This window comes from Hylobates moloch, unplaced genomic scaffold, assembly GCF_009828535.3.
Source record: "Hylobates moloch isolate HMO894 unplaced genomic scaffold, HMol_V3 SCAFFOLD_6, whole genome shotgun sequence".
Classification (NCBI taxonomy): domain Eukaryota; kingdom Metazoa; phylum Chordata; class Mammalia; order Primates; family Hylobatidae; genus Hylobates; species Hylobates moloch.
Window position 1 is genome coordinate 119,622,221 of NW_026652281.1, and position 15,470 is coordinate 119,637,690.

The following is a 15,470-nucleotide window of genomic DNA, read 5'->3' on the forward strand; positions in this document are numbered from 1 at the left end:
TGTGCTAAATTTACTAGCTACTTTTTTTTTAAATCCATCTGCACTCTGATTACAAGAGACACATTTAAAACATAATGACATAGAAAAGTTAAAAGCAAAAGAATGAAAAATAGATACCAGAGAAATGTTAACAAAAAAATTGAAAACTCGGCCAGGCGCGATGGCTCACACCTGTAATCCCAGCACTTTGGGAGGCCGAGGCGGGCAGATCATGAGGTAAGGAGATTGAGACCATCCTGGCTAACATGGTGAAACCCTGTCTCTACTAAAAATACAAAAAAATTAGCTGGGCGTGGTGGCGGGCATCTGTAGTCCCAGCTGCTGGGGAGGCTGAGGCAAGAGAATGGTGTGAACCCAGGAGGCGGAGCTTGCAGTGAGCTGAGATCACGCCGCTGCACTCCAGCCTGGGTGACAGAGCAAGACTCCGTCTCAAAAAAAAAAAAAAAAAAAAATTGAAAACTCGTGTGGCTATATTAATATCAGATAAAGTAGGTCTAAGACAAAAAGAATGACTAAAGATAAAAGGGATTGCCACATAATAAGTGGATTAATTCAAAAGAAAGATATACAAATTCCAAACATGTATATATCTAATGACATAGCCTCAAAATACATAAAACAAAAATTGACAAATGTGTAAAAAGAAAATGACAACTCCACAATTACGGTGGGAGATTTTATAATACATTTCTGTCATAAATGATAGAGCAAACAGACACCAAATATTAATATGTGGAAGATTGAAATATACAACTAGTAAACTTAATTGATGAGTGTATAAAAGAACCTTGTACCCAACAATGAAGTGAACATCATTCTTATCAAGGACACATGGAACATTTACAAAAATTGACCATGTACCGGGTCATAAGGCAAGACAACCAAATAGAAAAATTTGTTTCATTCAGACTATTCTTTGGGCAGAATAGAAATCACTCCCACCTGTTCAGTTGGTGACAATGCCCTTTCAGTTTTACCTTTTTAGTGTCTCCTAAAGCCATCCTCTTTTCTCCTCACTTCTGTTGCCTTAGCACAGACCCAGCACCTGTCTCACCTGGGCTGCTGCAGCAGATCTCACCTTTCCAGCACTGCCTTCTTTCAATCCACTGTCAATTCTGCTGCTAGTGACCATTCTAACTCATCATTCCCCTGCTGTAGATCTTTGACTAGGTCATTGATTTCCCATTGTCTTTCAAGATAAAACCCAGACTCCTGCCATGACCTGTGAGGCTCTCATCATTTGACCCCTTCTTAACCCTGTGACTTTTTCTCTTATTGGCCTCTTTTTAATAGTCCCCCTACACCCTCATACTCACCCAGGTCTTAGCCCAAACATTCTGCTGCTGCCAACAGTATTTTTTTTCTCTCTCTCTCTCTCTCTTTCTCCCTCCCTCCCTTCCTCCTTCCCTCCTTTCCTCCACCCTTTCACCATGATCTGACTAAGTCACACTCACCCTTCAAAAATTTAGCTGGATATTTCGGATATTTCCTCCTTGAGCAAGCCTTATTTGGACACATCCCCCAACCCTAACCTCCCTACTCTTTCTTAAAATTCACATATACCAGTTTAGGTGGGTTCATTCCCCTGTGCTCTCCCAACAGCAGACAGCATTTCCTTTACTTCACTGCAGCGCTGGGTGTAATTCCCATCTATATCCCCCTGCCTAAACTCTTCAGTGATTTCCCATTGCTCCGGGACAAAAACAAAAGCCTTGCTGTGGCCTGAAGGACTCTGGGAGGTTCAGCCCTTACTCCCCCTCTGCCTCATTTCCCATAACGTCTCCCTCCAAACTTGCCTTCCATTTTCTGATTCCCCCCCACCCTAGGACCTTTGCCCATGCTGTTCCCTCTAGAGTGATGTTCCTCTCTTTCTCTCTACCCTACTCCCCTGGTTAAGTCCTAATTTTTCTTCAAATCTTAGTTCAACTCTCAATTCCTCATGGAAGCCTTTCCTGTCTTCCCTGAACTGAGTCAGGTTCCTCCAGTTCTCATAGGACCATTTAACATTTCTTCACAGCTCTTACTACCAGTATTTAATTACACGTTCACTCTTGTGATTATTTAATGTCTCTTTTCATGACTAGACTGTCAGCCCCATGAATAGTACAAACCAATTGGTCTTGCTCACAATGGTATCCCAGTGCCTAGCAAAATGCCTGGCACCTAATGGGCATTTGATAAACATCTGTTGAATGAGCAAATGAATGTAATTTAACTATGTTTACTTGACTGACTCCTTCATTAGTCTCGAGACCCTGGGACAGAAACTATGCCTTTTCTTTATCTAGCATTGAGCAAATACCCATGCATTATTAGTGTCCTGTGAATTCCTGTTGATTGAAGGGCCAATCCTTTCTCAGGAGCCTCTCGTGGAACATCTTATCAGACTACGTAATTAGCAAGTGATGTCCTATAGGTATTGAGAAAGAAGCTAAGCCAAGAGTCTAAATGTATTTTAATTGGGTTCGAATTAGGCCAGAATACCCTACCTTTGGTTAAAGGCAGGCTCAATCCCTGTCCTCATCTTGGAATAAATACTTCCTTATTTCTTTAAAGAAAATACTATGGAAATTAAGGATCTCAGAAAGGAAGTGATCAGCTCCTTTAGTCTCAAGTCTCAACTTATCTAACCAAGAAAAATATTTGTAGGTGGAAAAAAAAAATCCAGGTTTTTTTTATTTCTGCCACTGCGTGTTAGGCTGGCAGGGACCCACCTTCCACTCCCTGGTGAAGGAAAGTTTGCCGAAGAAAGGGAGGCAGTGTGTTCTTTGCTTTCTATTTCTTCTGCTCCACCCTCCATGATCTGTACTGGGTCTGAGGTAGGAGTGTAGCCATGGCTGACTGGCCTGGGCTAGTATCTCAGCATGTTGCCCCCAAACCATTTCTGTTCCATGAGCTGAAATCTCATCTTCCGTGGTTGACATTAAACTGTGGGCTTGACTATGGGATGGACTTGACAACGGTGTGCAGGAGACAGCTCCCACAAGCTCATGAAAGCCAATTATTAAATATTCAGGAATTTTACTATTATTAAATCCATTAATATCTTGAAATCAACCCTGCTGAGAGTATTTATATCATAGAAATTGGCAAATGCCAGGGCTTTTAAAATTCTCCTTTTTTTTCCCCTCTGATAGATGGTTGACCCAGCATACTGCTAAACTTGGGTTTGAATCCTGGTTGGACACTCGCTAGTAAATGACTCATTCTCACAGTGCCCCAGTTTCCTCATCTGCAAAATGGCGCTGCATACCAGTAGCTACTGAACAGAGTCACTGTAATCTCAGCACTTGAGAACTTGTAAGTGTTCGATAGATGTTAGCTTGACTATCATCAGCTGTGTACCCTTTTGTCGCTTTTTTTTTTTTTTGAGACAGAGTCTCGTTCTGTCGCCCAGGCTGGAGTGCAGTGGCGTGATCTCGGCTCACTGCAACCTCCATCTCCTGGGTTCAAGTGATTTCTCCAGCCTCAGCCTCCTGAGTAGCTGGGATTATAGGAACATGCCACCACGCCCAACTAATTTTTGCATTCTTTTAGTAGAGATGGGGTTTCTACCATGTTGGCCAGGCTGGTCTCAAACTCCTGACCTCAGGTGATCCACCTGCCTCAGCCTCCCAGAGTGCTGGGATTACAGGCGTGAGCCACTGCGCCTGGCCCCTTTTGTCACTTTTACGAATCATCTGGTATTGATTTAGGATTGAACAAACGATTTTTCATATTTAGAAATATTTTGTGTCATTTCATTAAAAATTTTTTTTTTTTTTTGAGATAGGGTCTTGCTCTGTCACCCAGGCTGGAGTGCAGAGTGCAGTGGTACACTTATGCTCACTGTAGCCTCAAATTCCTGGGCTCAAGTGAGCCTTCCACCTCAGCCCACCAAGTAGCTGGGATTACAGGCATAGGCCACCATGCCTGGCTAACTTTTTTTTGTTTGATTGAGACGGAGTTTCGCTCTTGTTGCCCAGGCTGGAGTGCAATGGCACAATCTTGGCTCACTGCAAGCTCCGCCTTCTGGGTTCAAGCAATTCTCCTGCCTCAGCCTCCTGAGTAGCTGGGATTGCAGGCACCTGCTACTACACTTGGCTAATTTTTGTATTTTTAGTAGAGATGTGGTTTCACCATGTTGGCCAGGCTGGTCTCGAACTCCGGACCTCAGGTGATCCACCTGCCTCAGCCTCCCAAAGGGCTAAGATTACAGGCGTGAGCCGCCATGCCCGGCTGCCTGCCTAACTTTAATTTTTTCTTTTTGTAGAGCTGGGGTCTCACTGTGTTACCCAGGCTGGTCTTAAACTTCTAGGCTCAAGCAATCCTCCTACCTTGGCTTCACAAAGTGCTGGGATTACGAGGCATCACACCTGGCCCATTTAGTAGTATTTTAGGAGTGTTCGAAAAATACCATGTTCTAAGTGATAGGTTAGAACTTTCCATTGTCATTTATAAGCAACGATGCACTCCTCTCATTTGCTTAGGTGCTCAACAGGATGTGCTAGTGATGAATTTTCAGTATATTTCATGGGTCTACATGTGTTATTGTTCAGGATGACAGAGAATGTGCTTCATAGTCTTTCTCTTCTGTTCTTTAATTTAGGTTACTTTTAATTCTAAAGATTCCCCAAGTCACTGAGAATAAACTGTCCCCTGGTTTCTAGAATGAAATATTATTTGAGGGAGATCAAGATGTCACATACTCTAGAAGTCAACAACTTCTACTCAGTGCCTGCCATGGGCAGAATGCTGCAGATGTCCTGGAAATTTAAAAAAGAAAAGAAAGAAAAAGAAAGACTTGAGATCCCTAATCCACAATTCTGAAATTCAAAAAGCTCTGAAAACTAGAAGTTCTTTCGTAATAGATTGTGGCAAAACCTGGCCCAAACTGTCCTGAGACTTAAACTCTATTTGTTCTGCTTTGTGTTAATAATACTTATATAATCTGGTACAATTACTAATGTGTTTGATTCTCGGGTGGTGTCCCAGACCCCACTGGAGTTGTTCTGTAATATACAATATATGCACCATACTACCTCGCTAAAATTACCGAAATTCTGGATTCTGAAACATATCTAGCCCAAGGCTTTTGAAATAAGGGATTATGGGTTGGTAGTAGAAATCAGTTGCTGCCTTTAAGGAGTTTACAATCTAGCCACACCAGACTCATCAAGCCATGTTTCAGATAAGAGGGACATAGATGCTTGCATCTAGTGTAACTGGCAGGAAGTGGGGGCTGTTATCTAATCCAGCTGTGTCACCAAACAGCTCAGTCCCAGCCCCAGCTTGCACACTTCTTAACGAAGAGTAGAGAACTACAAGCAGACACACACACACACACACACACACACACACACACACACACACACACAACACACACACACACACACACACACACACACACACACACACACACACAGATGTCCTGTAATGTCCTTTATTTCTTTCCTTGATTCTGTATGTTTTTTCCCTGCAGTCTGGCTTATTCACCCACAAAACACTCCCCCTCATACAGCATCATTCAGTTGGAGGTCAGGAATTCTTTTAAGTGCTTAGAGAAAATAGCATCCACTCCAAAAGGAAAAACAGAGTGCTCCCTGGTGCAATGGCGTGCTCTGCCGGCCCCCATTCTGTGTGAATTTTAATGGTACACCACGGTCCAAACCTTCCTGCCGGCCCTGGGCCATCCTGAAGACCTGCACACATCTTAAATGGAAATATCCTTCCTGCAGACGGACACATTAAAGCCCCAGGGATTCACACCAAATGCAAAGTGATTCTGCAGGGGCTCTGGCAGCCCTTCACCGCCTCCTTTAGCCTTCTCTTACTGATGTGTCTCCAAAAATCTTTTGAATCTGTTGTTGTGCAAGTTACAATTTCCAGAACCAGCCCAGCAAGGACATTCCTTTCTCGAAATCAGCCAACCTTCCAGCTTATAGGAAGATGATCTGTTGCCTGCATCTTTTTTTTTTTCTTCCCTCTTGACCTAGAAAATCTAGCTTCTCCAGACGCAGTCTTTTGAAGTATGTGTTTGTTATCTCTTTAGAAATGCGGAGGGCTTGCCCTACCATTTGTTACTCAATAGCCGACTCTGGACCTACCCGTAAATAATAAAATATGTCCACAAATAATAATATAATGACCCTTTTTGAACATTTACTGTATGCCAGATATGGTTCTAAGCACATTACATTAATTAATGCTCAAATTCTGTTAGGAAAGTATTTTTGTTTTTGTTTTTGTTTTTGGCTAGGAAGGAAATGAATAGAATAATATTCTCCGTGCAATCACCTACCGTAGCCTGTTTTAATGCCCCAACGTTCCAAAGTTTAATTAACAGAAAAGGGAAGCTGTCCTCGACTGAACTCAAGGCATTGTCTGAGTTCCCCCATTTGGCAGCTAAGGAAGTGAGGCTCAGAAAGTTTATGTCATTTTTCTAAGGTCATACCACTAAATATTAAAAGTAATGGCAAAAGCGCAATTACTTTTGCACCAACCTAAAACGTGTTGGAGCTGAGATCGGAAGGTAGGGTTTGCTGACTCCAGAGTCCACTATTTTCATTGCTGAATAAATGTGGGTAAGAGAATAAAATGCCCCTTGAACTGAGTGACTCTTGAACTTCTCTATTCTTTTTACTCTACCAGCCCCTGGAACGTGTACAGCCCATTCGTTCATGTTCTAAAGGAGGTATCCGTTTTTATTGAATGGAACTTTGCAAGTTCCTCCCCTGATGGCCTGTTCTCTTCACCGGGGTGCAGCATCCCACCATCAGCACTTTCCTGATTGTCACTCCTGTGCCTTCTTTAGGCGACCCTGCAGCCTGTGAGACCATCTTGGCCCTTGTCAGGGCAGCGATTTGCCAATGCAGATGAAGGGTGGGGGAGAGGCCAGAGACTCCTTCAGACTGGGTTGGAAATGTCATGAAAATGGAAATTCTCACAACCTGAGAGTCATAGACCTGGACTTGGGTTTCTGCTGTGTCATTAAGTTCTTGCAACCCAGGCAAGTCATGTAACCTTTCTGGTCCCCAGTTGTCTTCTCTGTAAAATGAAGCTGTTAAGAGCTCTGATCTCATCATGTTGCCATGAGAAAGGAATAGGACAAGGCCCAGGAGGGAGCTTGCATATAGTGAGTGCTAGGAAATGTCAGCTATCATTATCCGTGTTAATATGAACCTGTGTTTAGTGGGTTGATTATCTGAACTTTGATAGCAGTTGGGGTTTCACGGAGCATTTGGGATGAATAAACAAGCATCTCTGGATAGCTGTTGTGTAGACACTATATGAGGTACTTCATAATCATTTTGTATTTGCTGTTCCGCTATCATATGGGCTAGATGAACACCTCTCCGTCTTCTCCAGCCAAGAGAAGTGTGATGCCGAGAGACTGGACAGCTTACCAAAGCAAATCTGTGGCTTAGTCAATAATAAAACCCTCAGTCCCGAAATACCAGTTTATAATGTCATCCCCATTTCCAAGGGGCCCAGCCTCCCTCAAAACATTAAAAAATAAAAAGGACAAAACTCACATTTCTGCTAGACAGACAATATCCAGGCATCTCTGGAAGAACAGTTAGCAATCCCAGCATGTGGATTTGTGTATTAAGGTGCTTGGATATGAAGAAGGAATGTAAACCCCATGGAACTGGTTTCATATGTCAGACTCCATTCTGGATCTTGAAAGGGGGCCATGGAGGCCCTAGCATGCCCCGAGCACCACGCAGGAAGCAGGCAGGGGAGCAGGACCCAGGATATGCAAAGCGACCCAGTTGGTATCACAGCCAAAGGGCAGGAAGAAAACAGTCACTTGCCCCAGTGCTAGCCTTCAAGGGCCAAGTTTTTGCAGAGCCTACACTAGGACAATGTAAAACTTGTTTCTTTTTGCATTTTTTCTTTTTAAGGATGTGGTCTATTTTTAGAGGTTCCATATACTTGCCAACTCCCTTTGATCCCACATAAACAGTCCAAAAGGAACTGTTCTCCCATTTGCACTGTTTGCTCCCTGTTTCAGCACCACCGATGGCTCTCATGGTCCTGTGACCACATCATTAGTATTCTACACCTGGTTCCACTCACAACCCAGCTGTTGGCAGGCAAAGGAATCCTCCTTTATGGGAAGGAGATGGCACAAGAGAACATCACCAAAGGCCCGAGCACATGACTGGTGTCTGATAAGGGGGGAAAGGGCTTGGAGGTGAGTTAAAATCTTGAATGCAAGAAGCTAGACTAGGAGATGAGTCTGCCTTGGTATCTAGCATCTTCAGGAAGGTGCACATTGCAGTGAAGATGTCATTTATCAGGGCTGGGCATGGTGGCTCACACCTGTAATCCCAGCACGTTGAGGGGCCGAGGCAGGCAGATCATGAAGTCGGGAGTTTGAGACCAGCCTGACCAACATGATGAAACTCCGTCTCTACTAAAAATACAAAAAATTAGCTGGGCGTGATGGCACGTGTCTGTAATCCCAGCTACTTGGGAGGCTGAGGTAAAGAGAATCACTTGAACCCAGGAGGCAGAGGTTGCAGTGAGCCGAGATCGCACCATTGTACTCCAACCTAGGTGAAAGAGCGAGACTCCGTCTCAAAATCATGAGGCTAGAGATAGTTGCCAATAACTATGTCAGTAAACTCATCTGTCAAACATGGCCTCTCATGGGAGTTTTCTTTAACTTTGGCAGGTAGCTTAAAACATGGTTTGCTTTTATCCCTTCAACTCCTCGTGGTTTCTCTCCTTGTTTCTTTTTTTCTAACTGACCTTTCAAAGCCATTTATATCCTTCATGTCCACTGCCCCCTGTCATGTTTAGAGATTAAAGAATCACTATGTTGGGTGGAGTTGTTTGAAAAATGGAGAATTTTGAATTTATTGGCCTTTGAAAGCAGATTAGGCAACAAGAAGTAAGGAGGAACGTCAGAGTGACTTCTCCTTGCTTCTCGGAGCTGCCATCTTTTCGCACATAATTCCTCTTCACATTCAAGATCCTGCATTCCTTGGCTCCTTCTTGGCGTTGTCAGGTTCAGTGGGCTCTTATGAAGTTTGATAAATCTAGATGTTTAGATAGGCCCCTGGGGTGGGGCAGACAGAAGGCAGAACTTTTCCTAGTGTTTCACGATCTTGTACTCTTGAACCCTCAGTGGTGAGAGCAACTTTTCTATAGATCTGTTCAAAACTTTCCAGTTACTAGATTGTAAAATTTTATACAATGTAGGAAGTTTGATAGGCTTGATTTGCAAAAATTATCTTTCTGTGTGTAACAGGTTCTTGCTGTGTTCCCCAGCTTTTATTTAGTGCAGTGGCACGAATACAGCTCACTGCAGCCTCAAACTCCTGGGCTCAAGCGATCCTCTTGCCTCAGCCTCCTGAGTAGCTTGGACTATAGGCACGTACCACCACGACCAGCTAATTTAAAAATATATACATTTTTAGTAGAGACAAGGTCTTGCTATGTTGCCCAGGCTGGTCTTGAACTCCTGGGCTTAAGCAGTCCTTCCACCTTGGCCTTCCAAACTTCAGGGATTATAGGCATGAGCCACTGCGTTGGGCTGCAAAAATTTTCATTAACACATAGCATTTCCAGGCAGAGCATTTGCCTCCGAATCCAATTGCATTAGGCCCAGCCTATCTAAGGAAGCCCTCCTGACTTCCTTGTCCTCTATCTCAGACCGAAATGTGTTTCTTTCATGACAATTATGATAATTTAGGATTGTGTTTACTTTTTTGTTTACTTGTTATTGTCTGTCTCACTCCACACAACTGTACATGCATGCACACTAACGTAAGCCTTGTAGGGGCCCATTTCAAGTTTGTTTTGCTCACATTATCACTGTTACTCATCCTGTCTTTATTATTATTATTTAATATTTTGTTAATCACAGATATTTTTGCATTAAATTGGATTTTTGAAAAATACTGCTTAAAATATGATATTATATATACATACATATATATATATATTTTTTTTTATTATTATTATTTTTTTTTGAGATGGAGTCTCGCTCTGTTGGCCAGGCTGGAGTGCAGTGGTATGATCTCGGCTCACTGTAAGCCCCGCCTGCCGGGTTCAAGTGATTCTCCTGCCTCAGCCTCCCGAGTAGCTGGGATTACAGTCGCCCGCCACCATGCCCGGCTAATTTTTTGTATTTTTAGTAGAGACGGGGTCTCACCATGTTAGCCAGGATGGTCTCGATCTCCTGACCTTGTGATCCACCCACCTCAGCCTCCCAAAGTGCTGGGATTACAGGCGTGAGCCACCGTGCCTGGCCTAAAATATGATTTATCTTGAGTGCTTGAGTACATTTTTACCCAAAGCAAGTGCCTCCCGCACCTCACCCTAGTCCCAGCTGTGTTAGCTGGCTGACTTCTCTGAGGTCTGCCAATCGAGCCCTTGGACTGCCGTGAGGGGTTATCACATTTAAGTACTTATTACCAACCCCACTGTCCACAGTGGGTCCAATTCACCAGCATCTCCTATCTTACCTTCTGAAATAGCCCCAGCTTTTGTTCTTGGCCCCCTCCCATCACTTTTACACACAGAGCCAGAGAGATCTTTTAAAGATTATATCAGATTGGCTACTCCCTAGCTTAAAACCTGTCATGACTTTCCATTTCCATAAAGTAAAATCCAAACCCTTACCATGGCCTATGAGACCCTGTATGGTCTGGCCTCACCTACGGCTCCTCCTTCCCTTTGCCCCTCTATTCTAGCCACTGCATGTACCCTCGGGTCCTTGAGCCCACTGTGGTCTCCTCCATATGGCTGCCTTCCTACAAATTGGTCCCTCTGCAGCGGTGCCCTTCCGTAACAGTTTCCCATGGGCTGCCTCCCATGCCCCTTTCAGAGGGCAGCTAAAGTACCACCTCCTCAGAGGTCTTCCCTGGTCTCCCCAACTAAGGTAAGTTCCTTCTCTACCTCCATGATTCTCTTTTGCAGCCTCTTGTTCTCTTTCTTCCAACATTCACCATCATCTGTAATTAATTATATATCCATCCGTGCGTTTCCTTGTTTGACATCTTTTTCCCACGCTGGACTGTAAGCTGCTGGAGGACAGAAGCCATGTTTATTCAACACCTTCTGCCCAGCCCTCAGATGATGGCCGGCACAGAGGAATTGCTCAGATATTTATTGAGTAAATGAGGGAGGGAGGGAACAAATGAACAGACAAATTTTCAGCTTGTAGAATCTTGACCTAAGGACTCTGCTACACACAAAGGGACTTCAGTGTCCCATTCTGCTCTTTGTTGTAATGAACTTTGCTCTTCTAAAGCAAGTGTTTTTCCCCTAGATTATTTTTATAGAAAAAAGTGAAGCAAATATAGAGATAATTATTGATTCTCGCTCATCAAGTCCGTGTTCCCTATCACCAACATCCTCCTGAGAGCCTGCTGCAGAATTCCTGGGAACCACAGGAAATACGTCCACTAACCACTTGAAAAACACTTATAAAAATAGACCGGACTTGACCTTCTTCCTGTGGAAGGGCCTCTTTCCTTAGGGCAAACATTGCAAAGAAATTTTATCTCTTCTTAGGAACCTCTCTTTCCAATCACTTTCCCAGCAGGATTTATCTGGACATTCTCAGAATCCTGTTCCGAAATTATTTCCCCGCTGGGTGGGCCATCACTTGAGCAAACTGCTTATGTATTATTTCCATGCTATTGTTTTTATATTAAAATGATAAGATAGAAATCAAGACCTGGGGGAACTATTGGGATATTTCAGTGCACAGACGTTCCAGTAGGGGTAGCTTTATCCTCACCTGGGGTTAACACCCGTTGCCTCAGACTTCAATACAGGTGTGCTGCCTTCCTTACTTTGATCATTATCCTCTCAACTCATTCCTTACTTTTAAATTTTATTTAAATTAGCTAATTTTTTTTTTTTTTCGAGACGGAGTCTTGCTCTGTTGCCCAGGCTGGTATGCAGGGGCACAATCTCGGCTCACTGCAATCTCCGCCTCCCGGGTTCATGTGATTCTCCTGCCTCAGCCTCCCCATTAGCTGGGACTACAGGCGTGTGCCACCACGCCCGGCTAATTTTATTGTATTTTTAGTAGAGATGGGGTTTCGCCATGTTGGCTGGTCTTGAACTCCCGACCTCAGGTGATCCACCCGCCTTGGCCCCTCAAAGTGCTGTGATTACAAGCGTGAGCCACCGCACCCGGCCTAATTTTCTTATTTAAAGCAAGCTTTATCTCCCTGGTATAACCGCAAAAATTTCCTATAAATAGAAGGCAGTGATAAAGATCAATAAAATGAAGCACAGCAATGGCATTGACTTCTGCTTAGATGCTGCCTTCTGTCTGCTGAGCTCTTTTGGTTATAAAGAGAGAAGAGCAGTTCTTCTAGGGAAGTTGAAAACATAATTGTCCCAAGCCAAGGTTTTCTCCTTGAATAACCAAAATGACTAAGGAGACTGAAAGATGGGGGCTTCCTTTCTCTCTGCAGTGTTGTTCAAAGATATTTCTCAGTACCACTCAGAATTTATCTTATCAACAGGAGCACATGTACCATACTTTTGGGAAACAAAGAAATAATATTTAAGGTCTGTTCCTTTAGTGTTGTATCAATTCAACAAAGCAGGGGACATCAGTCCACTTACAAACCCTTAACTATAAGGGAGTGATATAAAAATTAGAAAATACAGATAAACAATAAAAAGTTTTAAAAGATTGTCCATGATCATATCTGCCAGAGATACCTTCTGTTAACTTTTTTGTTCATAGAGATGTAAGCATCTTACAAAGCAGAATCATATATAGAGAGAGAACTGTTTTATAACCTGCTCTTTTATGATCTGACTTTACTCAATACATTAGGAATTTCCCCCTCATTAATAAACAGAAACCTACACCTTCATTTGTAATGGTTGCATAGGAGTCCACGATAGGAACATGCAAAACTGTGTCAACTAACCTTTTATTGTTGGACATTTAGGTTGCTTGCTTTTTTTTTCTTTTAGATGGAGTCTTGCTCTGTCGCCAGGCTGGAGTACAGTGGCACAATCTTGGCTCACTGAAACCTCCACCTCCCGAGTTCAAGTGATTCTCCTGCCTCAGCCTCCTGAGTAGCTGGGACTACAGGCACCCGCCACCACACCTGGCTAATTTTTCGTATTTTTAGTAGAGACAGGGTTTTACCATCTTGGCCAGGAAGGTCTCAATCTCTTGACCTCGTGATCCACCTGCCTCAGCCTCCCAAAGTACTGGGATAGGTTGTTTACTCTTTATCACTATTATAAGCAAAACTGCTGTAGTCATCTTTGCCAACTATCCCATTACTTCCTTGGGAAGAATTTACGGAAATGGAATTACTGGGGGAAAGCACATACATTTTATTAAGGTTTTTACTCAGACATTTCTGAACGTGTGTACCTTTTACAGGCTTGAGTTCCATTTTTACTCCTTGACTTCTCTCTACTTCCTTTCTGATGTATATGTCTACTCTTTAAGGTAGAAGAGAAATTAATGTGAAAGTTTTAGATCTGCTGACTTTGGTGTCAAAATCCCCTTGTAATAGAAGAGGCTTGCTTCCTTTGCCTAAACTTCCTCTGAAGACATACAGTAGCATTCATGGAATTTCCCTGCACCCATTTTTGTGCATGTGCCCTACCTGAGGGACGCTCTTCCAGCCTGTGACTCTTGCCGGAGTCCAGCGTGCCCCAGGCTCATGGGGAGCAGAATGCCCACTGCAGCATTGGCTGAAAGCAGCTTTGGACTTGCCTTTTGCCTTTGACTCTCTGGGGCCCAATTTACTGCTTTGCTATACCACCATCAGAGGTGTCTCAGCTCCGACCTCTGTTCGAAGCTCATCCCCTGACTTCTGACCTCTCCTCCACTCCTGGCATCTGTTCAAAGCTCAGCTCCTCCATGAATCTCCAGGCACCTAATGACTCTCTTGAATCAAGACCTCCCTCGGCTGGGCGCAGTGGCTCACGCCTGTAATCCAAGCACTTTGGGAGGCCGAGGCGAGCGGATCACCAGGTCAGGAGATGGAGACCATCCTGGCTAACACAGTGAAACCCCGTCTCTACTAAAAACACAAAAGAATTAGCCGGGCATGATGGCGGGCGCCTGTAGTTCCAGATACTCGGGAGGCTGAGGCAGGAGAATTGCGTGAACCCGGGAGGCGGAGCTTGCAGTGAGCCGAAATCGCTCCACTGCACTCCAGCCTGGGCGACAGAGCGAGACTCCATCTCAAAAAAAAAAAAAAAGAACTCCCTCTAGTGAAATCATCTCTAAAGTTTTATGTGTGTTCCTTTTATCCACTGTGACCACATCTCCCACTTATTAAATGCAGGGCTTTTGTGCCTGGCACAGAGCATAGCGTATTGAAGTAATACTTGCTGAAATAAGAATCCAGCCAGTCTCCCAGATTGAAGTGAGGCTTAGCACAGCCAAGTTAAAAATGGCAGACGGTTGTGAATTCTTGCTCACTTAGCATTCCAAACGGTATCCTTGTATTTAAAATAAGAGACAGCCTAGATTCAGGGTAAGAACCATGGCTGGAATTCAGACTCCTTGCCACTGAGCAGATGTGTGACTATAGGCCAGTTGCTAGCCTCTCTGAGTCTGGTTCCTCATCTGAATAGTACTTACTCATAGAGTTGCAAAGATCAAATTCTATAATAACATGTAGAGGGAATAGTGCAGTACGCAGCATGTGATAAGCTCACCACAAATAGTATTATTAATGGCTTTCATCCTTTGGGAGTTCACAAAATAATGAAGCCTCCCTCCTCAGTTTGGACTGCAGAGCTCCTGGCTCCTGCACTTTTGTGGATAATGGGACTCTTTGACTTCTCTAAAAATCTGCTGACTCTGCCCTTCCATGGAGGAGGGAAAATAGTTGCTTTGATTATTGCTTTTTTTTCTTTTCTTTTTTTTCCACGACTCCTTGTAACAAAGAATAACAAATAGTCAGTCTGAGTAATTAGCTAGAACAGGGTAAGTCTCACCAGATGTCCCCAGGTCGATTGCTCGTTGTTGCACAAAGCTGTATAATTTGGTGTTCTTCTTTTGATTTTTTTGTACCTTTTCCACCTAATTTAAGTATCAGAAAGGCAGGGGCTGAATGTCTTAAGGGAGACTTACACTATAATGGTTGAGACTAGACTCCAGAGTCCGGGACACCTGGCTCCCCCTGTGGCTCTGCATTAACTTGCTGAGTGGCTTTGGGTAAGTCACTCCACTCCCCTGTGCCTCAGTTTTCTTCAGTTTTCTTGTCCACAGAATGGGGATGATAATAGTACCTCGCAGGGTATTGGGGAGGACTAAATGAGATAATGAATGTAAAACACCTGGCACATACTGAGGTCTCAGTAAATGTGAGTTATCGTCATCTTCATCTTGCTCAAATCCACTGCCATCATCACCTTTCTATTGTACCTGGCACAGGCTCTTCCCTATGGGAGCAGCTCAGTCAGTGTCGACTTAAGTGAATAAAATGAATAGAATATGCCGCCCGCCCCTTCCACAGAAGGTGAAATCA

At 43.7% G+C, this 15,470-nt stretch overlaps 1 protein-coding gene and 1 non-coding gene across 2 annotated transcripts in view; both read right to left on the minus strand.

The window, feature by feature from the left end:
- The window catches only part of FGF1 (fibroblast growth factor 1), a 102,648-nt gene that overhangs the window by 33,740 nt on the left and 53,438 nt on the right, over positions 1 to 15,470 (minus strand). The gene's annotated exons all lie outside the window — the stretch shown is intronic.
- Positions 6,226 to 6,362, minus strand: LOC116472078 (small nucleolar RNA SNORA36 family). The gene has a single exon (XR_004248987.1). It is a non-coding gene; the product is annotated as a small nucleolar RNA SNORA36 family (small nucleolar RNA).